The 24,233-nt window shown below is 44.9% G+C and overlaps 1 protein-coding gene across 6 annotated transcripts in view; it reads left to right on the forward strand.

Moving 5' to 3' along the window:
• The first annotated feature begins 250 nt into the window (after positions 1-250).
• Positions 251-24,233, forward strand: part of LOC122806350 (cellular tumor antigen p53-like) — a 361,899-nt gene continuing 337,916 nt past the window's right edge. The window contains exon 1 of one of the 6 annotated variants that reach the window (XM_044076688.1): positions 251-501. The gene's annotated coding sequence lies outside the window, so the exon portion shown is untranslated. Of the gene's footprint in view, positions 502-541; positions 671-1,533; positions 1,646-24,233 lie in introns of those variants that run through there. The other 5 variants (XM_044076691.1, XM_044076692.1, XM_044076693.1 and 2 more) reach the window with 5 other exon arrangements.

Raw genomic sequence — 24,233 nt, forward strand, 5'->3', positions numbered from 1 at the left:
TGCATTCCTGACATTTATAACATGCATTTTCATGTTATGCTTGTATCTGTGATTGAATCAATATTTGCGCCTGCATCGTACTATTATTTATAAATGTGGAGCTTTTCCCCTCGGGCCTCGGCTGAAAAATGACAGTTTGTCCAGTATGACTTTCTCAATCTCAGTAAATAAATCTAAACATAAGTAAAATAAATAAATACATAAATGTGTTTACATCATCGCGTGACGTGACGTAACCGAACAGTTTCTAAACATTTTCCTGTACACCAACTCATAAACAGCGTTTCAGGAAGTAAAACTATAGCCGGCCCCGCAAGGCTCACATAGGGGTCACGTGGGGAAAAATCGCAGAGAATTGTGGGACTTGGGGATTTCCCAGCGCATGGTCCTGCCGATGCTCGCTGGGGACCTTTAAGTTAGAATTTTTCAGTCATTCATCGGAGAGTGATATCTGCACTGTAGCTGTTGGGGTACTGTGTGAGTCATCAGGAGGACTAGTGGGTGAGTCACTTTGTAGGAGGGCAGCAAGCAGAGCATGCAATTGGACTGTTATTTTTAATATGGCGTGATTGATAAAATTAGGACGTTTGCAGTTTACCCCAAAGAGATTGATGCCGGTTTACCAGGGCAACGGAGCCTGGAAGGGGGTGGTCACTAGCTGATGACTTGGGTAGAATACCTAGAGTTGCTTTGTTACGATTTTTTTAAATTTAGCAGTTGTCTGTTAAACTAGATATTGTGAGTCAGTACTATATCTAAAATTTATTTTGGAAATGTGTAGCGATCGGTGTTACAATAAATTAGTAGCCTTGTAAGTAAAGTTTGCATGTATGATTGTTCTGCATACGCCCATAAAATGCAAGAAAGACACTGTTTCTTTCAATTACTTTCAGTTAAACATCGGAAGGGGGAGGGGAACCGTTCAGTGACTATCTTGTTTTTGTGTTAGTGTTGGCATTTGTTAATTTGCAAAGACAGTGCTTTTTCTTTTATGCCGGTCGTATGAGATGTGTGCAAAGGTGCAGAATGTTTTCTTGTCCCCTAAGGCATATGTTACATAAGGACAATTTACTTCCCGGAGTGTATGTAGTATGTTGTATTTTTATCTTGCAAAGTTTGCTGGTTGTCTTCTCTCCAAAGCAAGAAATGGGCGAGCCCAACCCCTTTGTTATGGACTTTTTGTTTGTCTTTCGAAACTCGATGACATATTGACGTTAAGGGAACTTTTATATGGAAGGAAAAGCGAAGTGGCAGATGATGGTTTGGAAACGGTACCTTTTAGCTTCAGGTGGCAAGAAAATTTAACATAAATGTAGGAAGAGCAGTCCATTTTGACACCCTGGTAGTTAAATGAACCCATGTATTATTTTGAGCCAGGTACTTTTTTTTTATTTACAGTGTCCCGCTTTCTCGGTGGAATACTCTTTAGCAGACACGCCCACATCGTAAGCAGAACGCTTGTCTGCGTATATAAGGCAAAATACTGTTAACCTTAAGTTCCCCAAACCCTTCGGGTTCTGAAAGTTTATGTTGGAACTGGCACTTTAACAGCTTTTTAGCGTGGTAGATTGGCAGTGGTTATAGTAACTTATTGTGTTGCTATACTGTGTACAAGTCCATGCATACTTCAGTCATAGCTTCGTTGGTAAGCATACCTTTCATTCTCTTAGTGCAGGAAACCCGGAAAAAATGATAAATAACGGGGACAATGGGCCCGTTTTGAAGTATCGCTCTTGCAGACTTAACAGGTTTTGCGTATGCGTAAATTTTCAGAAGGGTATGAAGTCTGAAACTCAAGTGGCCGTCATTATTTTCTGACTTCACTCCAGTGATTTGCTAATGAGTTGCCAGGAAAACAAAATTTATGAAGAACATGCCAAAAATGTAAGGCAAAATTCTGGACAGTGGCGAGGTATGTTGGTTGGTAAGTAGTCAATGCTTCTGGCCACGCCCATTTCTGAGAGGAACGACCGGTAGGGTGGATAATAAAGCCGGGTTAGCACTGTTTGGTGATAATGCACAGTATTAAGGCCCGCCCAACACCCGGTGACGTGTGTGAATAATAAAAAAAGGATTTGTCTTACCATAACGTTCTATCTGAGTTGTAGATCTTTATTTATCCTTTACATATAGGGCCTCGGTTCTGTCCTCGGAACCTTAGCGGCCGTTTCCTAGCTACTAGGCTATCTGCCCTAGGGCATTTATAAGCCTAGCCAGAGTGTGTTTGGCTTTCGCCACCCGTTTTAAATTAATTTTGCTATGCCCTTTTTCGAGGTTAGTATACTGTGCCTCTGTCTAACAGTGACACAGAAGTGATACCCGGGGTAAACCTACGATCTCCCATCCACTCATCAAGATTCCTCTTGAAGAGAGTCAATGAGGGACTCTGCCTAACCTGGACTGGGATTTTATTCGAGTGAAGAGAGCCTCTAGATTATGAATCTGTCCCTCCAGCATGTCCTATTTATTTCAGTGCTGAGGTTCAAGTCTCTCAAGCGCGTAGCTCGATGGGATTTGGATTTTCTGAGGTGCAGCATGTCCATTAATTCCTGGTTGGACATGGCTTTATACGTCAGGCACAGATCGCCTCTGAGCAGGCGGTATGCCACTGAGTAGAGCTGGAGTTTCTTTAACCGGGCAGCATATGCCATCTGTTTGAGCCCTTTGATCCTCTTGGTGAGGTACTTTTGGGGTCTTTCCAGTTACTGCATTTGTTTGGTAAGTTACATCCCAAAAGAGGCATTGTACTGAATTATGAGCCTGATGAGGGATGAATAAAGAGGCACGATGACCTCCCCTGATCTAGATGTGAATCCCTTCATGATTACGTGAGTTGTATAAAATGTTTTTCTAACCACTTTGGCTACGTGGTTGTCAAATGAGAGATTGCTATCAACTTGGGTCCCCAGGTCCCTAATTACTTCTTCTGTACTTAATGGATTACCACCTATGTGGTAATTTGTGGGCACTTTGTTTTTGCCAAAGGGTATGACTATACACTTTTTGGCGTTTAGCTTGAGGCCATGGCTCTGGCACCAGTTGTCACTTTCTATGAGGCCCTTTTGGAGGATGCTTGTGTCGGCTGGAGAGTCGATTATGGTGCCCAGTTTGCAGTCATCTGCGAACTTGGTCAGCCACAGTCCTTCCGTGTTGGCCTGTACATCCGAGAAATATATACCGAACAAGAGAGGTCCCAGGACTGAGCCTTGTGGGACGCCACTTGTAACTGGTTTGGAGCCTGGCATGGCTCCAGCAATTCTAGCCATGTGTTGCCAGTTTGCAACCCATCTAGTGACATAGGGGTTTATTTGAGCCAGTTTGCAACCCATCTAGTGACATAGGGGTTTATATTTAAGCTGTAATGCCCGAGTGGGGTATTGTATCGAAGGCTTTTGCGAGGACCAGGTAGGCTGTGTGGACCACCTTCCCCTTGTCAATGGCCTTGGTGACTGTTTCAAAGAAATCGACCAGGTTTAAGAGGCAGGATCTGCCCTTAACAAAGCCGAACTGGGTAGGGTCCAGTGTCTGTAGGTCCCCAATATCTTTATTTATGAGGTCCATGATGATCCTTTCCATAGCTTTGCAGACCAAGCTAGTCAGGCTTATGGGGTGATAGTTTCCAGTATCCGTTGAGGCACCACCTTTGTGGAGAGGGACCACTGTTGCTCTACGCCACTCTTTGGGTACATATCCTGTAGTAAGGCTGAGATTGAACAGTAGTTTTATGTTTGGGTTTAGCTCTTCTTGGAGTTCATGTAGGACGCAGCCCGGGACACCGTCTGGTCCCATTGATGCTTTGTTTTTTGCTTTGGAGAGGGCGGCTCAGGGGGCAACACTCTGCTGGGATAGATATTCACCCTTTTGGTGGGGGAGGGGGAGAAGTTTGCGCTGAACCTGTCAGCTAGGATGTTGGCAATGTCTGTGGGTTTGGTGTATTTTTTGTCATTTTGGACTAATTCTGAGCGTATCTGGGAATTCCCACCCAGGTTCCTAACCTAACTAAAGAAAGCCTTGTGATTATCCTTGGTGTCTTGTGCATTTTTTGTCTCGAAGCTGGCCTTAGACGATTTTATGAGTGCCCGTAGGTTTTTTGCTAATACTGATCATAGATGCCTTCACTTTTTGGGATTTTGCTCTATCATGTAGTAGCTTCCTCCTTCTGTTGTATAGTTTGTTTATGGCTAGGGTCCACCAGGTAGGACGTCTGCCTTTGGAGGATTGGGTCTTGGTTTTATTTGGGATTGCATGATCCATGCATTCCTGAAGGTGTTCATAGAATGCATTTCTGAAGGTGTTCATAGAATGCATTTATAAAGGATTCTGTGGTCTGGGCCATATTTTCCACAGGCCCAGGGGCTTTGAAGGATTCCATCTCTGTTTTGAGGAGTGTGAAATTTGATAAGTTTTTCACTGTGGTTTTCTGGGCAGGGGGTGCGGTCGGGATGTGAATATCCAGTGAGATTAGTTTATGATCTGATCTTACCAGTGAGGGATACACTTTTGGTCTGGAGCATAGAGTCCCCATGTTGGTGATGATCAGGTCCAGTATGTTTTCCCCTCTTGTGGGAGTGGTAAAGTACAGTTTTGTACCTACCATAAATGTAGATGTCCGATGGGTATGCATCTGCGGTCATAACATATGGTTTGTCCTGTCTCAGGCAGCCCTTTGGTCGGCCGGATTCCAAAGTCCGGGTCCGGCCTCGGCTGATGTCGCACTTCACCCGACGTCATAGCTCCTGGGGTATAAAGGCATTAGCCGATGCCATTTTCCTCTGTTTCTTGCCCCAGGTGCCAGGTGCCCTCTAGGAAGGCTAAATTTATATAAAAGTAGAAAATTTCCAAACAGTATAAATCAAAAAGTATATATACATATATACATACAAACAAATACACCATAATAGATTCCCCCAGCTAGCTAAGAGAGGGGTAAGTACCCTAGGAATTACCACAGAGGGGAAGGAGGGTGGGTAATCCTGACTGCAGATGCATACCTATCGGACATCTACATTTATGGTAGGTACAAAACTGTACTATGTCCTTCAAGGATGCATCTGCAGTCATAACATATGGGTAGAATACCATAGCCAAACTGGGGGAGGAGGCACTAAGATAATGATGGTGTAGTTAAGATCCCCTGTAAAACTGCAGTTGCAAAACCTGCTCGGGATCTGGAGTATAAAGGAAGATTGTAATGCTTGGCAAATGTATGCACGGAGCTCCAAGTAGCAGCTTCTAAAATGTCTTTGGTAGCCACTCCTCGTAGGAAAGCTGTAGTGGTGGCTGTAGCTCTTGTGGAGTGAGGCCTGATATTTTCAGGAGTTGTCTTTCCATGAAATGAGTAGCAGAATCAAATGCAATTTCCTATCCATTTTGAGATTGTCTGTTTTGAAATTGCCTTTCCTTGCACTCCTGTCGCATATGCTACCAGAAGCTGGTCAGTTTTTCTGCTGGCCTTAGTTCTGTCCAGATAGTAGTGCAGTTGTCTGTGTACATCCAAGGTGTGTAGTAGTTTTTCCCCCCTGTTCTGTGGGTTAGGGAAGAATGTAGGTAAATGAATAGCTTGATTCAAGGATACCCTGGATACCACCTTTGGCATAAAAGTAGGATTGGTTCTCAGAGACACTCTATCCTGGTGAAAGATAAGGAAAGGTTGCACTGCCATTAATTCCTGTAACTCGGATACCCTTCTTGCTGAAGTGATTGCTAGCAGAAAGGCAGTTTTCCAAGATAAGAACTGTAAGTCTGCTGTTGCTGCTGGTTCAAAAGGGGGAAGTGTTAATTTTTCTAGCACAAAATTGAGATCCCATGCAGGCAGAGGAGGTTTCCTTGGAGGTTTTACATTTTTGATTCCTCTCAGAAATTGTCTGAGGAGAGGATGAGAGAAGACAGGAGGATCCATGTTGTACTCTGCAGAAATTGCTGATGCATGAATCTTAATGGAAGAATAGGACAGGCCATTGTGGAACAGTTCTGCTAAGTATTCCAGGATGTGTGCTAGGTTTGCCAGTGTGACATTTGTTCCCTTTGCTGCACTCCAAATGAGGAATCTCTTCCATTTGGCTGAATATGTTTTCCTTGTGGAGGGTCTGCGTGCCTCCAGGATAATGTCCTTAACCCTCTGAGATAAAACAGGTTGGGTTTGTTTTATGCAATTTTCCAAGCAGTTAGCTGCAGGGTTTTCAAGTTTGGATGCAGGGTCTTGTAGTTGTTCTGCGTTAGAAGTAAAGGACATAGAGGTAGATGCCATGAATTCGTCCGAGACATGCTTTTCAGTAGCAGGTACCAATGCTGCCTTGGCCAGTCTGGAGCTATTAGAATTACCTTTGGCTGTTCCTCTCTGATCTTCAGTAGAACTTTGTACATCAATGGGAGAGGTGGAAAGGCATATACTGTCAGGGCCTTCCAGCTGAAAGAAAGGGAGTCCACCCTCCGTGGGTGGTAAACTCTTGAGCAGAATTTCTTCAGTTGGTGGTTGTGTGGGGAGGCGAACAGGTCTATCTCTGGCATTCCCCATTTCTTTGTTATGGTTTTGAAGATATCTGGATGCAGCATCCATTCGTGAGCATCTGTGGTAGTTCTGCTTAAGCTGTCTGCTAGTGAATTCTCTTTTCCTGGTACGAATCTGGCCTGCAGTTGGATGTTGAGATTCAGGCCTAAGTTCCACAGGTCCATTGCCATCCGGCATAGAGGGTATGAATGTGTGCCTCCCTGTTTGTTGATGTACCACATGACTGTGGTATTGTCCGTTCTTATCAGCAGGTGTCCTTGCTGGAGGAATGATTTGTATGCCTCTATTGCATGCTTCACTGCCAGCATCTCCTTTAGATTTATGTGTAGATTCAGCTGGTCTTGGGACCATAGGCCTTGGATACACTTGTCTTCCATGTGTGCCCCCCAGCCTAGGTCTGAGGCGTCCGTGGTGATGGTCTGCCTTGGATGTGGTTTGTGGAAAGGCAATCCTCTGTTGATCTGGCAGGCCTGAGCCCACCACAGGAATTCTTTTAGCAGGCATGGAATGATTGGTATCCGGGCTTCTAGACTGTGTCTGTGCTGAGACCATACATTCCTTAGGTACCGTTGTAATTTTCTCATATGCAGCCTGGCATGTGGGATCAAGATTATGCAGGATGCCATGTAACCCAGGGCCTGCAGGACTTTCCTTGCAGTAAGCTGAGTTTGTGTTAATGCCATGAAGTAGACTGGTAGTTGCTTTTGTTTTTCTTCTGTGAGAAAAGCCATCTGAGTTATTGTGTCCAGTTCTGCACCCAAAAAAGTTATCCTTTGGGATGGCACTAGTCTTGACTTTTGTATGTTGACTGTGTATCCCAAGGCTTGCAGCAGTTGTATGACATAGGCCAAATCCTTTATTATTTTTGTCTTGTTGTCCGCTTGTATTAGGCAGTCGTCCAGGTATGGGTAGATTTGAATTCCCTGAAGCCTGCAATGTGCAATTAACTGATGCCAGGCATTTCGTGAATACTCTGAGCGCAGTAGATAAGCCAAAGGGCAATGCTGAGAATTGATAATGCTTTGATCCTGCAAGAAATCTGAGGTGTCTTCTGCAATCTGGTCGTATAGGGACGTGCAGGTATGCCTCCTTGAGATCTAGAGTCACCAGCCAAGACTCCTTGCCCAACATGGGAAGAAGTTGCTGTAGGGTCAGCATCTTGAATTTTGGAACAGTGAGATATGTGTTCAGTGCGGACAAGTCGAGAATAGGCCTCCATTGATTTTCTTTTCTTGGTACAAGGAATAGTCTGGAGTAAAATCCTTGGCCTTGTTCCATAGATGGTACCTTTTCTATTGCTCTCATCTTTAGTAAGCTGATTATTTGTTTTAGAGCCTCTTATTTCTGGCTTTGTGGAAGGTTTGGCATTCCTCTCTTTTTTGGTAGTGTGTGGAAGTGAAACCTGTAGCCTTTGTCTATTGTTTGCAAAGTCCATTTGTCTCCTGTAATGCAATGCCAGTTTTTTGAGAATAAAGCTAGCTTTCCGCCCAAGGGTGCTTCCAGTTGTTCCCTGGTAGGCGGAATCAGAGCCAAGTCATTGTGTCTGTCCTGTGGAAGTGGTTGCAGTCGCAGCTGTGGCGGCGCTTCTCTGATTGGCATGTTGCCACTGATGACCCCTGTAGGCACCCCTTGATTGACCTCTGCCTCTTGGGCGTCTATTTCTGCCTCTCTGTGCTCTGGAGGTGTCTGGAAAGGACCAATTCTTTGAAGGCCAATTTCTGCTGAACCTCGGAGGTTGGACCTGCAGAAAATCCTTGACTGTTTGGACAGATTTTGCTTTTTCTTCCACTTTCTTTAGAACCTCCTGTGCAGGGGAGCCAAATAAACTTTGTTTCCCCATAGGGGCATCAAGGAGTTTAGACTTAACATGGTATGGCAAGGACTGTTCTTTTAGCCAGGCATGTCTTCGAATCACTGCTCCAGTCATAGCCGATCTAAATGAAGCCTCCAGTGCATCATAGCCACATTTTAAGAAATGATTACTGACTTGCTGAGAGTTGAGTACCAAATCCTGAAGGGACTTACGGTCTAAAGGTTCAGGAGAGGGCAGCTTTTTATTCAGCTGATCTAACAAAAATTCTTGGTACTGTATCATGTGAAATTGACAGTTTAAAGCCCTGGCAGAAAGAGTAGCAGATGTATAAACCTTTTTACCCAATCTCTCTAATGCTCTAGATTCTCTTTCAGAGGGTAGGGTTTTTTTGGCAGAGGCAGCTGCAACACCTTTCGGGCCCTGAGAAATGGTTTCTGGGTCTGCAGCATGGGCCTTATACAAGTGGAAGTGAGAGTCCGGGACCCTGTAGTATCTGTCAGGTTTGGCAGGGGCCGGGGGAAGAGAATCAGGGGCAGTACTGGCATCATTGTATGCATCATCAACAACTGATAGTACAGGTGGTATGGCTAAAGGCCTATGCTGTGGTAAGTGTAAAAAAAGTCCTTAGCCTTTTCCTAGAATCAGAAAAATCCTGACCCTGCCATTGGAAGTGTTCCCTCATTGAGTGTAGAGTTTCCCCAAATGAAAATTCTTCTGGAGGGGAGAAGAATCCTCATAAGGTGAGCAAGGTCCTTCATGATAGTCAGATAAATCTGAACCATCCGAGGAATAGTCAGAGGAGAGAGGTTCAGGAGGTTCAGTCCTAGGCCTCTTTTCAGGAGGGGGCTGTGAGGCCCTGTCTGGGTGAGGTTGGGATCCCCTGATCAGAGAAATAAGGTCCTCAGCAAGGCTGAGAATCTGAGAACTTGAGGTAGGTCTGTGAGAGGGAGCTTTTGTAGGTAAGGCCTTGGAAAGTTTAGCTTCTTTAGCCCTAGAGAAGGCCTTGATAGACATAGAAGCAGGGGGTCTAGCTGCCCACTTGCAGGAGTAGAGATGTCCAACGGAATGGTGTCGGACAAATCTTGTGTGCCTGCTTCTTCAGTAGGAATTTCTGTAGCCGACTCAGCCGGGGCCTGTGTGGCCTCGGTTGTCGGAGGCATGCTTTCGGCCGAAGGGAGAACCGAGGTCTCTGTTTCAGCGGAAACCGAGACACTCGCGGTAGGCCTAACAGTGGTTTCAGCAGGCTATAAACTGGAAGGCAGTTTTACCCACTGTTAGTTGCACATGGATAGTCTATGATGCTTCGTGCTGTGCCACCAACCTGGAGGTGTGGGTATCTTTGACGAATATTGATACTCCCCCTACTTTTGTGGTTCGGTCCAAGTTTTGGGGCCGAAAAGCATGGTATGAGGTATAACCTGGTAGTGCTGGGGTGCTCTTGGGAGCCTTGAAGCAGGTTTATGTTATTGCACAGATATCAATGTTCTCCATGCTAAGGAGAGTTTCGAGTGCGTGCATCTTGAGGTTTAGACTTCTGGCGTTGAGTAGCATTACTCTAGTTTCTTATCCCTTGTGATACCTATGGAGGTGGGTTTGTCTTTTGAGCCTTGCCTAGAAAAGGCACTATGGGGGTAGCAAGAGCCTTTGCCAATATCTGAAAGCCCAGGGGTGACAGGTGCAAGCCGCCCCTAGTGAAGCATCGTTGCTTGTCGAGCATGTCATCCCAGGCTGACAGGCATTGGATCCCCTTTGAATGACACCAATACTTAAGCCAATTGTTGAAATTGATCATCTTGTCTTCATATTGTGGCATCATTCTTGGTGAGGGTAAGATGCTACTCAAGGTCAGGGTCATACCGGCCTGGGCTGCATGCTCAGAGAGCTCCTCTGTCTCTTTTCATGTAGTCCAGGGAGGTACTTCTCAGGTCATTCACACCAGCATGGGCAATGATGGGAGTCATATGTGTACTTGCCTTGGAGTGACCTGAGTGCTTGTGTTATGTGGTGGATCTTGGCGCCCGACAGGCAGCTCACCGTGACCTTCTCCTTGTTCAGCCTGGTGAGCGGGACATCAGTGTATCAGGTGTGTTGTTTAGCCTTAAGGGCTGTGACTGTTCGGCACACTGGCTTTGTGAGCTATGTGTTGCACGTGTGTTGTTTTGGGGTAGCGGTTGCTTGGGTGTCTGCTTTGGAGGTCTCTGCTGCTTAGGCAGATTTTTATTTAGAGCCTCCGAGTATGTTTGTGTTTGGTTTGCTGTCGTGGTAGGTCCATGTGAGACTGGAATTGTAGTGTGTGGTTTCCTTCTCCTCCTGACTGGTTACGCCAGTACTGAGTTGAGAGAGCTTAGCCTCCAGTTTGGCTATATGGTTGCATCTCTCACGTGTTGGAATTTGGTGGGAGGAGGAGAGGGTTGTCTGTGTACATGAGGCAGTTGTAACATTGCCTCAAGATTCCCAGATTCACCAGCTGGACCGGAGAGGAGATTGACAACTGACCTTTGGACATGTTAGAATAGTATTGGGAATTCCTTTATAATTGAAAAGAAGGATGCAAGCCAAAAACTCTCCGCTAAGAACCGTACCCACAATGTCCCTCTCCTAGATACTCAAGATCGAGTTTGCCCACCCTAGGTAAAGATGTAGTAATAGAAAAAGTAGGAGGCTCTGTCTGAGCAGATACCCTAAACAGGAGTCCCTGAGATCCACCAGGAGTCCAGGCAGGGGAAGGAGTGCGGGAAGTAAAGAATAAAGATCTACAACTCGGAAGGAACGTTATGGTAAGACATAACTTTTTTTATCTGAAGTTGTAAATCTTTATTCATACTTTACAGATAGGAACGAGTCCCCAGCTACTTGAGTCCTGGGTGGCCCTAAGGAGGAGTATTCCTGAGCACCGTAGAACCAAAAGATGCTAGTCCCCTGGAGGCCAAATCCAATTTGTAATGAGATACCAATTTGTAATGAGATATGAAGGTATGAGGTCTTGCCCACGTGGCTGCTGTGCATATATCATCCATAGAGGCTCTGGAATGAAAAGCTACAGAGATAGCCATAGATCTGGTAGAATGAGCTTTTATTCTGGAAGGTAAGGGTATCTTATTTTGTTGGTAGATAAAGGTAATGGCGTTTCTAAGCCAAGAGGATAAGGTCACTTTGGAAACAGATTTACCCAATCTGGGTCCTGCAAAGGCCACAAACAATTGGTCTATTTTCCTGAAAGATTTAGTCTTGTGCAAATAACAACGAAGCAGTCTGTGCACATCAAGGGTGTGCAAAAGATTCTCCCCTCTATTACAATGCCTTGGGAAGAAAACTGCAGGTCAATAGATTGATTAATGGAAAAAACAAATTACCTTGGGCAAAAAGGAAGGGTCAGTACAAAGGATGCACCCTGTCCGTGTGGAAGATCAAGTAAGGGCTCTTTGACACTCAAGGCCTGCAGCTCAGATACTCTTCTCATTGAGGCGAGTGCTCAGATACTCTTCTTGTTGAGGGTGCTACTAGAAGTATGGTTTTCCAAGACAAAAATTTTAAGTCACATGAATCAAAAGGCTCAAAGGTACAGCCTCTAAGAGATTGAAGCACTATAGGCAGGTCCCAGAGATCCAAGGGAGGCTTGACTGGAGGTTTAATATGTAATAATCCCTTCCAAAAAGTCCTGCATAAGCAGTGTGACATAATCGAAAAAATTTTCCAGACCATTATGAAAATTAGCGATTAGCTGCTAAATGTACAGGTGATCGTTGAAGCTGAGGCTCCTGCATGCAGGAGAGTAGTCTGATATTGCATTATCTTTTGAATGGGCATAGAGAAACGGTCCAAGTAGTGATATTGTCTGGTATTGCATAATCTTTTGAATAGGCATAGAGAAACGGTCCAAGTAGTGATATTTGGCCCAAATAGAAAACCAAGTCCATTTACTAGAATAAACCTTTCTAGTGGAAGGTTTGTGTGAGGCCAGAAGAATTTCACGAACAGGCGATGGGATGTCAGGTAGTCTGGCAATCCTTGGAAGTGGAGGAACCAGGCTGTGAACTTGAGACTGTGCAAGTTCAGGTGGATCAGTCCCTGAGGATGGGATAACGGGTCCTGGGAATGATCCAGGATCCACAGACTGTGAATCAGATCAGGTGGATCAGTCCCTGAGGATGGGATAACGGGTCCTGGGAATGATCCATGATCCACAGACTGTGAATCAGATGAGGCCATAGAAAAGGGAACCAGACTTGACGTGAACAGTAGGGAGCAATGAGGATCAATTTGCTTTTCAACCTCTGAGCTTTCTGGAGAAATTTTGGGATGAGGGGAAATGGGGGAAAGGCATACAGAAGACACTGTGGCCAATCGTGTGTTGGAGCGTCCCTCTGTGATTTCCCCTGAGGGGGAAATCAAGGCAAAATATCTCCTGCATTTGTAATTCAGGGGGGAAGCAAACGGGTCGCAGCAAGGATTGCCCCAGTTCTGGAAGATCCGAGCTGTTATTACAGGATTGAGGGACCATTCGTGAGGCATCAGGATGTTCCTGCTCAGATTGTCCGCAATAAGGTTGGAGCTCCCGGGAATGTGCATTTCTATAAGAAAGCGATGGGAAGCTATCGCCCAGCGCCAAATCCTCATGGCTTCCTGACACTGGGTAAGATCTGGTTCCGCCTTGCTTGTTGATATACTGAATTGCAATGGTCCCCGAAGGCAGGGATGCATGAAACGCTTACAACACTAAGAGAACTGCCCTCAGTTCCAGGACATTTATGTGCAAGTTGGCCTTGAGGGGGGGTCCAGGTGCCTTGTACAGTCTTTCCCTGGAAATGTCCCCCCCCACCCCAAAAGAGAAGCGTCCGTGGTCACTGTGGCCATGGGTTGGGGAAGACAGAACCGTCGACACCAAAGATTCTTTTGTGACTCCATCCACCATAACCTTTCCTCCTTGCAACGGCTCGTAAGGCGTATCATGTGGTTGGGTGGGTGGGTTAACAACGACCATTGTGTGGAGAGGAGCCACTGCAGGATTCTCATGTGCAGTCTCGTCAGTGGTACCAAAGTAATGGCAGCTGCCATGGAGCCCAAGAGTTGCAGTACAAGATGCGCTGATACAAACGTGTGAGACAGAAGAACTTGAATTTGGTGTCTTATTTTCAAAAGCCTGTGAGGGGGGAGAGAAGCTTGGCAGGATGTTGTGTTGAAGACCACTCCAATAAACTCCCAATATCTTTGTTTGAAACATCCTGAGATTTGTCTTTGTTGATTGTAATCCCTAAGCGGAGAGCGAGATCTTGAGTGCAAGAAAGGCTGCGAACTAGGAGATTCCTGGTTGGAGCAGTAAGGAGCCAGTCATCTAGATGGTGAAACGCCTGGAGTCCTTGTAGTCCAAGATGAGCTACCACAACTGCCATGCATTTGGTGAACACTCGGGGCTGTTGAGAGACCGAATGGCAGTGCCTTGAACTGGTAGTGATTGGCTCCTAGCCGGAAGCGGAGAAACCTCCAGGAGTGGTGATCCATCTTTATATGGCTGTACGCATCCTGTAGGTCTATAGAACACATCCAGTTATCTCTCCCTAGGATGGTCTGTACTGTGACCATCTGGAATTTTTGAGGTTTGATAAATTTGTGGAGTAGGCTGAGATCCAGGATTGGTCTCCAGTCCCCTGTCTTTTTTTTTTTTTTTTGGCACTAAAAAGAACCTAGAGTAAAACCCGGATCCTGTCTGTTCTGGTGGGATGACCCTTTTTCTATTTCCAAGGCTGCTAATCCCCTCTGATTGGGTGGTACATCTGGGATTCGTTTGACGGGTCTGGGAGTTAGGTCAAAGGGTATTTGGTAGCTTCTGGATATTATTCTCTGCACCCAAACATCGGTAGTAATAAGATGCCAGGCTAGTAGATGCGGAGAGAAACGACCCTGACTGCTTCCAGAGGAAAGCAATCGGGCAGCTGCTCAGGAGCGCTGGTAGGGTCTCCCAGAGAAAGAATCTCTGGCTCCCTGGTTATGCGGACCCCCTCTACCCCAAAAAGGATGTCTTTCGTATGAGTATCCCCCTCTGCCCCGTATGGATTGCTCACCACGAGTGTCACGCAAGGATCCTTGGGATTTCTTGAACCATATCTTTCCCCCCCCCCTTCTGGTTCCTGGAGTAGGGTCTCTGGGGGTTGGAAAAACGTATGCCCACAGCAGACAAGGTCTTTCCGTCTTTCTCACTACGTGCAAGTGTGTCATGTACCTTGGGACCGAAAAGTGCAGATTCGTCGACAGGCTCGTTAACGAAGGAAGATTTAAAAGGGTTTGCGAAATCATACAACCACATCCAAGCATTACGTCTCATGGCAACAACAGATGCGGCCGCTCGGGCTGCCCCCTCGGCGGTGTGAGATATCAATCGCATCAGTTTGAGATGGATTCAAGGGTAGCTAGCTGTGAGGTGACGGTGTTACGCACCTCATCAGGCAATACCCCCACAAAAGAGGAAGCCATTTCAGAAATTAACTCTCTTTGGAGACGAGTAAAGTATGCCAGATAATTCAACGACCGAATGGCGAAGGTCACTGAAGCATAAGTCCATTCCCCCAGTCTGTCCATGATCCAGGATTCCCTATTTGGAGGATGAACCGAATGGCGAAGATCACTGAAGCATAAGTCCATTCCCCCAGTCTGTCCATGATCCAGGATTCCCTATTTGGAGGATGAACAGTGGAACTATCTTCTGCCAATTCCCTCTTGGTGGCCGCTGCTGTGACCATAGAGTCAACTGTCAGCTGCTTGGACCAGTGGGGCTGGTCTTCAGGTGTAGATAAAATGTTGTCAGGCCTCCGGGGGACAGGTTCTACATTGACTGTGGCCTTCCAGGCACGTTACACAATTAGTTTAACTAGATCATCTGCTGGTGGGGTCACCCAGGAAGTAGATGACCGGGTATGGAAGGCCTGCCGAAACGCAGATTCCTCAGAAGAAGGGTTAGAGGACTTCCATTCCCCCCGCTGTTTGAGGATTTAGAGAATGTCTCCGAATGAAACGTCTGGGAGAGAACGAGGGGACCCTTCCCCTTCATCACAATTAGTTTCTTCTGTGATAGTCCTCCAGGGGGGTCAAAGTGCTTCCTCTTGTACCATTTCTTCCAGGGTGGCTCTCCAGTGGGATCTTCTGAAGAGGATTCTGGAGAAGGGGTTGTCTTCACAGAGGGTTTTGATACTGGTGTCCTAGAGTCTGGTTGTGAGTCTTTGGAGTAAAGGGCCTTATCCATCACTTCTGCAGAAGGAGCACCCGAGACTAATTCCAGTTGAGGGGTGATGAGAGAACTGGGAACTGTCGTAACCGTGGACATAGACAGTGCCAATGAGAAAATGGGTGCTGAATTAGGTACCAGGGTACGGACAGTCCAAGCACCCCTCTGAGAAAGCATTGGTTCCATCGTAGCCGATGCTGCAAGGGTGATGGGTGCCAACAGGGAAGGTACTGCTGTCGGAGCTGAGATGGTATGTACCGAAGTGGGAGCTGGGGGGTTAAGCAGGGGAAGATGAGATTCCGAGCCGGGGGGCAGGAGGTCTAGCTGGAATGGGCAATCCCCTAGCTACCAGAAGCTGGTCTACAACCCGCACTAGGTCTAGTTCAGAAATACTCCTAGTGGATCTAAAAGAGGCTGCAGAACGGGAATCGGGTCTTTCTAGAAAGGGATTAAACCTCTGCCCTAAGAAAGGATCGTAAGTAGGAGGATATCTAGTCTTTGGCATGAAATTGGGTTTTGGAGCCAATGGAGACGAAGAAACTGTTGGCACCGTGGCCAGGAATGGTGCCAAGACATGTGCAGTCATCGAGGCCCATGGAGCCGAAGAAGCTGTTGGCACCGTGGACAGGGATGGTGCCAAGGTATGTACAGTCATCGGAGCCCATGGAGCCGAGGAGGCTGTCGGCACCGTGGACCGGGATAGAGCCTAGGCATGAACAGTCATCGGAGCCAGTGTAAGAGCCAAAGACAGCACCGAAGTCAGTGGTGCTGTGTTTGAAACCAAGATAGGAGTGAATATCATGGTCGGCACAGAGGGAGAGGACACAAATCCTGGTGCCAAGAGGTCTGCACCGGTGAAGCACAGGACGGACCTGGTTCCCTAACTGACGGAGATGCAGGGACTGAGTGACCCAGTTTTTCCTTAGATTTTTTGGTCTTAGGAGGGGGTGAGACCTCTGACCCAGATAGAACCTCTGAGAAAGGTATCTTGAGTAAACCTTTTAAAATAAGTTTATTCTTACATTCTGCTAGTGTCCGATTAGAAAAAACAGCACAGATGTCACAATTGGCTTTCAGATGATCCAAACCCAAACAGTAGACACAACAGACATGTATCTGAGTTAGGCATCTTACGTCCACACTTGTCACACTGTTTAAAACCCAATTTAACTTTGACATGGTAAAAGAAACAGTACTATTCTGTAGAAAAAATGTTTTAAGGAATATCACCAGTAAAGGAAGCCTGTCAAATACAGGAGAGAGGGACGGTCAAAAAAGGTAACATTTTAAATTGCCAAAAAAAAGGGGTAGGAAATAGGCTTGGGTTATAGGCGACAGTGAAAAAAGACTACGTTGACTAACATTTTTGAAATTCAGAGGAAAAACTGTCAAAAAACAACAAATTACTACTTGGCTTGAGAGAGATGGCTAAACACATCTGACCAGGAGCGTGGCAAACGATATCTGGAGTATCTAGGAGAGGGGAATTGTGGGTAGGTTAAGTTTTTGGCTTGCACGAGCTGGGAAACTGCCGTTTCGGTTCCGAGGATGGAACCAAGGTCCTAGAAGTATGAATAAAGATTTACAACTTCAGATTGAGTATTCATCCTGATGTCTTCACTGGTTTTATGATTATTCATCGCATATTAAGTACATACAGCTAATATGGATTCCTCGGTTGTTAAATGATGCAGTATACCTGTTTTGAAGGGGGACTAGTAAAACTTCCATAATGGACTAAGAAAGAAAGCTCAGACAATAAATGAAGACGGCATCTGGCAACACCCTGGTCCCATTAAAAAGGTGATGGCATATGAAGATGCCTTCGCTGGGCAATGGAAATTCATTCTACTCTGGAGGTAGATGATAGGATGAATAACTTACAAAACATGAAAGGCAAAAGCAAGCAATCATTTAAATAAATCTCAAATCTGACGGTGGAGAGAAACGCAGTCTGCCCCAGTTACAAAAAGGACTACATACCCCAAAAGAGTACGTACAATGTAAAGGATGTTCAGGCCTCAGAGGCAGTACTTAGACCAGGTGAAACTGCTACAGAATGGAGTGCGCTTCTATTCAAACGTTAAATACTGCCATTGTACATCATGCATAGCTTTCAAATGAATCATGGACAAATCCAGAAATAATTAGGGACAGTCAGGGACACTACTTAAATTATGAATATTAATTTGAGGTGTTGACAGAATAAGAGATGTACACATTTTTTAAAATAAGTCTATAAATCTCCAGGAGCCACTGGGACATTTGAAAGGTACTCATGCATGTGAGTGTTCAAAGCATTTACAGTTGTATGTATGTGTAATTGTTATGCACTCGTACAGCACACACTTCCTTCAAATCATGATGTCAGCATTTCATTTTTCTTGCATCAGTGACATCCTCTCCCAAACTGTTAATACCAATAGATAAATGGCACAGTTTATGTCAAAGTAAACAGCTCCAAAATATAATTAGGAGCTCCACATTTAGTTGCAGTTAATTATTACATAAAAGCTGTTTCTCAGGAGTTTGTGAACAGACTCAATATTTCAGCATCAAGAAAAAGTGGGATACAGGCATGTAAGGATGGTGCTCATTTTACAAATGGCTGTAGAAAGATTGGTAATTAAATCTAGTTCTACGAAAGTCGGAGCGTAACAGTTTTTATATATGTGGCAGTATTTCCCATCCAGCAATTCACACAGGTACAGACTGCACACTACAGATTTCCATATGTGTAGATCAACAACTAGTGTATTCGGGATGTCACTGGCATATCTGCATGGCTATCAGTCTTGCATCATTCCCATATGATGTTATGTCTATTTGGCATGTCAATCACACAGGCCACACTGGCGTCTGTGCAGTGTGACAGTGGGGGATACTACAATACCACAGAATATTGCCAGCTAGCTGCCCTTGTGAGAGCTATTGTAAGCCTAACCAATTTTCCTTTTTTGTACTCCAAATAACTAATCCCATTTGGTTTATAGACTAGCCTTGCCCATCCCTTGCTCAATAATTGTATATTAATCTTAATGATAATAACTTGGGATCATATCCAAAATAATTTTAGGGACCCATGCATGGGATAGAGCATTTAGGAGCTGCCTGTCTACCATTACTGGTACAGGAGGCAGTCCTGGTGTAAATTTTCTGTTTCTCATCCATAGGTCTAACTTGCATTTGAATATAGACAGGGGTGATATGTTGATAGTGAGATGCACCATGGTGCCCAGGTCGTGGCTGAAAAGGGTCTATTGACTAGTCGCTTACTTGGTTATCAAGCTGAAATAAGTAAATCAGCACTAGAAAAAGATTAGAATTACTGCATAACATTTGAAGTGTGTTTTATTTTGTAGGCAGATGACTTGGACCACTGGGGCTCATTTTCAGTCATGATCTTGTTATAAGTTAAATAAGTACTTGCACAACCGTAACAGAGTTATGCGTCGCACACACCGCTTTCAAAGAGCAGTATGATGCAGTGTAATGCCTGATAAGAAGTTAGTAATGCATTCGTGTTGTAAATAGGTGACTAAGCCCAGACGTTTGCAGTTGTATTGTTATTGCTGGTATGACTTGACGTGAGTGCAGAGGAGTTGGTGAGTTCCTGGTTGAAAGATATCCTGAACTAGCTCAAGATTCCGTACGCATTCTAAGTCAGTTTGTTTGTGTTTGTGTCTCTTGGCTTTTCCCGGTTAGGGGTCGCCACAGCGGAACTCCGGTCCGCTAATGATTGGCAGTAGATTTTTACATGCTGGCTTGCCAGGCCTAACGCACAACCTTAAACGAAGGAACGCCCTTTCATGCATATCTACACACAGAAGACGCTCTGAGAATCGAACAGGCAACATCTAACTGTGAGGCGACAATGCTACCGTAGCACCACCACCGCAGTCAGGCATTCTAAGTCAGTATGTTTAGTAATTTTGAACAGGGTAGGAAAAATTTTAAGAACCGAATGCACGCTAATGTACAGTGTTTGGGTGGGATATATGAAATAATAAAACATTTCCCTTTCCATGACTTTGCACAACCTTAGAATTGATATATGCAGGCAAAGTCCTCAATGTTTATATACAGGGAATCTTGCCTTCTGCAAAAATCTTGAGTGGTGCTTAATGTTGTTGTTGTTTATAGGGATTGTTTTCCTAGGGCATAGGTCTGTACGCAACAGATCATTAATAATTGGTAATTTTAGTTAGCCTTCCATAGATTGGAGTGCCTATACTTCCTATGTCTGCTATGCTCAGTGTCTTTTTTAACTCCGCAGATCAAATTGTCATTGATCATATTGCAAGTAGAAACCTTCTCAACATGGTTCTCACAACTTAATTATTGCTTGTTTCATTCCCCCTTTGTCTCCAGGTATGTAGCTAACATTAGTAAGGATTTTTATGCTCCTGTTGATAGATGCATTGATCTAGCAAGCCTCATTAAAACCACATATGTACTGTGAAATTCAAACGTAAGCCACCCTTGTGGTCAGTCAGTCTAAACAAACCATATTACAAAAAGGTAAATGTCCCCAAAATGAGAATAGTACCAAAAAAAACCTCACTAAAAATGAAGACCACTGTAAGGACCAGCAAAGCATCCCCCAAAGCATGGGTGGCAACTGAGGCAAATGTTATAAAACTAAGGAATGATTCACAAAATTGCTCTCCACTTTTCTTGCACTCAAACCCAAATGACTTGCAGTCATACTGGCAAATAAGTTTGCTGCCAACTTCTCTCTTGAAACTGCCATCGAAACACCAGTCATCCTGTGTCACTCCCTGCCATTATTAAGTATAGTGTCCTTTAGCTGCTTTCAAAGACCAAAAACACTATAAGCCCTGATTAATGTACTGAGTTGTGTAGTAGAGTCTAGCAGGCACTTGCAGAGCTCCTCAAAATGTTTAACCTAACCCTGGTTACGGGCTTAGTCCCTGGATTCTGGTATACTGTTGTGTTTCCCCTCCACATGGGTGAATCCATCATGGAGCCTGGAAACCACAGCTTTACGAGTCTGCCGTGGAGCACAACATCACTCGTCTCTTAAATATTGGTGTCACAAATTTCTTTAGGGTTAACACATGACAGTTTGGCTTTGTAAATGTTGGAACATAATTGCTAAATATCGCCATCTTCTGTGGTAAGGTCACTAAAGCAGTAGACAGTGGGCATACTGTCCATGCTACCTATCTTGACCTGCCCGATACATTTGACAAATCCTGATGTGGCAAGATGGATAGCAAACTGTCTCAAAGAGGGATTTCACATAATCTGTGTAGGTGATGTTTAAGTTTTGTGTACTTAGTGTTTGGCTAGGCATCGTATAGTCCAAATAATCCCTTAGCTGTTCCAGTATTATATATACTAACTTTTTGCACACAACTTGCTTCAGTATAGCTAAGGCTTTTGACTTGCTCTTCCTTCAGTTATATAGAAGTTTTATACATTGTGGGATCAGAAACTGAAATTTAGAGTGAGACCACATAGCATTGTCTAGAGAAGTAGAACAAATACAGGCATTAATAACACGTACAGTGTTTACTGAAGACAGCAGAGGCTTGCCCGTATATTTGTTTTGTAGATTTTAGTATTTATATTTTGTATGTATATAATCCATAGATGGAGTTACCTTGCTTACCAGTGAGAGTGGGAAGCATTGAGCTGCCTTTGGTCCAGATTTGTGAGGTTTCAGCCAGAAACTAGGAGTTTATTGGTCGTTTTGGGCCAGTTTCCAGCTTTTTCCAGCCCCCTGGTATAAAACGCGCTATACGCGCGTTTTCTAGCTTGTACCTACTCAGCACAGACTCCACGTGGGCCAGCAGAGTTATACGAGCTACAGAGAGCAGAAAAAGCGACTTTTCTGGATAATAAGTATTTTTTCTGTTGCCTTACACTTCTGAAAAATTAGCGACTGCATTCCGCCTGCTGTTCTGTTACTTTGCAACTGTTTTTTATTGCATTTAACTTAAATCTGCACTTGTAATCGTCGTTTGTTACTTGTTATCTGTATTGTAGCATTTCCTCTGTGTTAGCTGTAATAGCTGGTTAATAGCATTTATAAGTGTTGCTGTAAATTGTTTCTGCCTGTCTCTAAAAAAAAAAAAATATATATTCTCTTGTTTTTCCTACTTTACTAAGTTAGATTGTCCAGCTTCAGAGTTGCTGATTCCTGGGCTTGTTTGTAGTTCCTGAGTACTGTTTCCTTGCCTTATTTGGGGATAGGGAAGTTACCTTGCTTACCAGTGAGAGTGGGAAGCATTGAGCTGCCTTTGGTCCAGATTTGTGAGGTTTCAGCCAGAAACTAGGAGTTTATTGGTCGTTTTGGGCCAGTTTCCAGCTTTTTCCAGCCCCCTGGTATAAAACGCTTATACGCTGCGTTAGCTGATTTAGCGAAGGAGTTGCCACTGTTGCACACTAGGGCAGCGCCGGTTAAGCAGGATTAAACTATTCAGGCTACCTAAAGTCCACTCTTCAATTTTTCCCTTAACACTACCTTCCTCAAACTATACTACTGATCTAATCAGCGTATCCTATAACTAAAGAGATCATCTCTACTTGACTCCAAGTAGACTATTTTCTATCTGTTTAACCTAGCACTTGATCCTACAGTACTTATTACCTTGATACGGCACTCTTATAGATAGCACCCCAAAAAGGCAAACCCCATTTCTCGGTCACCCACGTCCCACGGAATCTAGTTTAAAGTTTTTTTGTCTAGTCCTTCTAGCATGTCGAGGGATCAGTTGCTAGTGTCCTCTCCTGCTCAGCTGGTGAACCTGGGAATATTGAGGCAATGTTACAATTGCCTCATGTACACAGACAACCCTCTCCTCCTCCCACAAAACACAAATACATGCGAGAGATGCAACTATACGGCCAAACTGGAGGCCGGGCTCTCTCAACATAGGACTGGCAAGACCAGTCAGGAGGAAAAGGTTACCACACACACTATAGACCCAGTCTCACATAGTACCATCACAACCTCAAATCATACACATAAACACACAAAGACATACTCGGAGGCTCTGATCAAAAATCTACCAAAACAGCAGAGGCCACCAAAGCAGACACCCAAACAACCACCACCTCAGAACACAACACCTGAAACACATAGACCTCACAGTCAGAGTGCCAAACAGTCACAGCCCCTAAGGCCAAACACAATGCCAGACACACTAGTCATTGGTGGCTCCATAGTCAGACACACTGACGTCCCGCTCACCAGACTGAGTAAAGAGAAGGTCACAGTAAGCTGCCTGTCGGGCGCTAGAATCCGCCACATAACGCAAGCACTCAGGTCACTCAACAGCAGGTACAAATACGACTCGGTCATTGTCCACGCTGGTGTAAACGACCTGAGATGTACCTCCTTGGACTACATGAAAAGAGACATTGAAGAGCTCTCTGATTATGTAGCCCAGGCAGGTATGACCCTGACCTTGAGCAGTATCCTACCTTCACCAAGAATGATGCCACAATACAGAGATAAGATGATCAGCTTTAACAATTGGCTTAAAATCTGGTGTCATTCAAAGGGGATCCAATGTCTGTCTGCCTGGGATGACATGCTGGACAAGCCACGCTGCTTCGCAAGGGACGGCTTGCACCTGTCACCCCTGGGATTCCGGATATTGGCAAAGGCTCTTGCCACCCCCATAGTGCCTTTTTTAGGCAAGGCTCAAATTCTAAACCTACCACCCTAGAACACAAAAAAGGAAAAAAACTAAGGGTAATGCTGCTCAATGCCAGAAGTCTTAATCTCAAAATGCATGCACTCGAGGCCCTTCTCAGTATGGAGAACATCGATGTCTGTGCGGTAACAGAAACCTGGTTCAAGGCTCCTGAGAGCACCCCAGCACTATCAGGTTATACCTCATATCATGCGTTCCGGCCCCAAAATCTGGACAATACCAAGAAAGGAGGGGGGGTATCCATATTCATCAAGGACACCCACACCTCAAGACTGGTGGCAACGCACGATGCATCGGAGACCATCCAGGTGCAATTAACCATAGGCAAGACTGCTCTGCAAATTGTAGCATGTTACAGGCCACCCTCACAAACTCTGGAACCTCACATGGCTTTCCTGAAAACACTAGAGGGGATAAATGTATCACCAAACACCATCATACTAGGTGACTTCAATTACCCTAATATAGACTGGGTACACTACTCAAGCCCAAACACCCTAGCCCAAAAGTTCCTGGAATTCATAAACTCAAATGCCATGGAACAGCTAGTCACCATCCCCACAAGAGGAGAAAACAAACTTGATCTCATCATCACGAACATGGGAGCACTATGTTCAACGCCGGAAGTATACCCCTCACTGGTGAGATCAGATCACAAACTAATCTCGCTGGAGGTCCTCATCCCACCCCCACCTGAAATAAAAAAGACCACAGTAAAGAATTTCTCGAAAGCCGACTTCACACTTCTAAAGACTAGTGTGGTCTCCTTTAAGGCCCCCGAGCCGGCGGAAAACAGTATTCAAGCCGCTGAATCACTTACAAATGCTTTCTACCAGCACCTGCAGGACTGCATGGATAAGGCAATCCCAAGCAAAACAGACTCTTTGTACCAAAGGCAAGCGTCCAGCCTGGTGGACCCCAGCCATAAACAAACTCTACAACAAAAGGAGGAAGCTACTACAAGATAGAGCAAAATCCTTAAAAGGTAAGACACCCTACCCTTGA

This window comes from Protopterus annectens, chromosome 7.part0 (assembly GCF_019279795.1).
Source record: "Protopterus annectens isolate FY-2018-M chromosome 7.part0, PAN1.0, whole genome shotgun sequence".
NCBI classification, from domain to species: Eukaryota; Metazoa; Chordata; order Ceratodontiformes; family Protopteridae; genus Protopterus; species Protopterus annectens.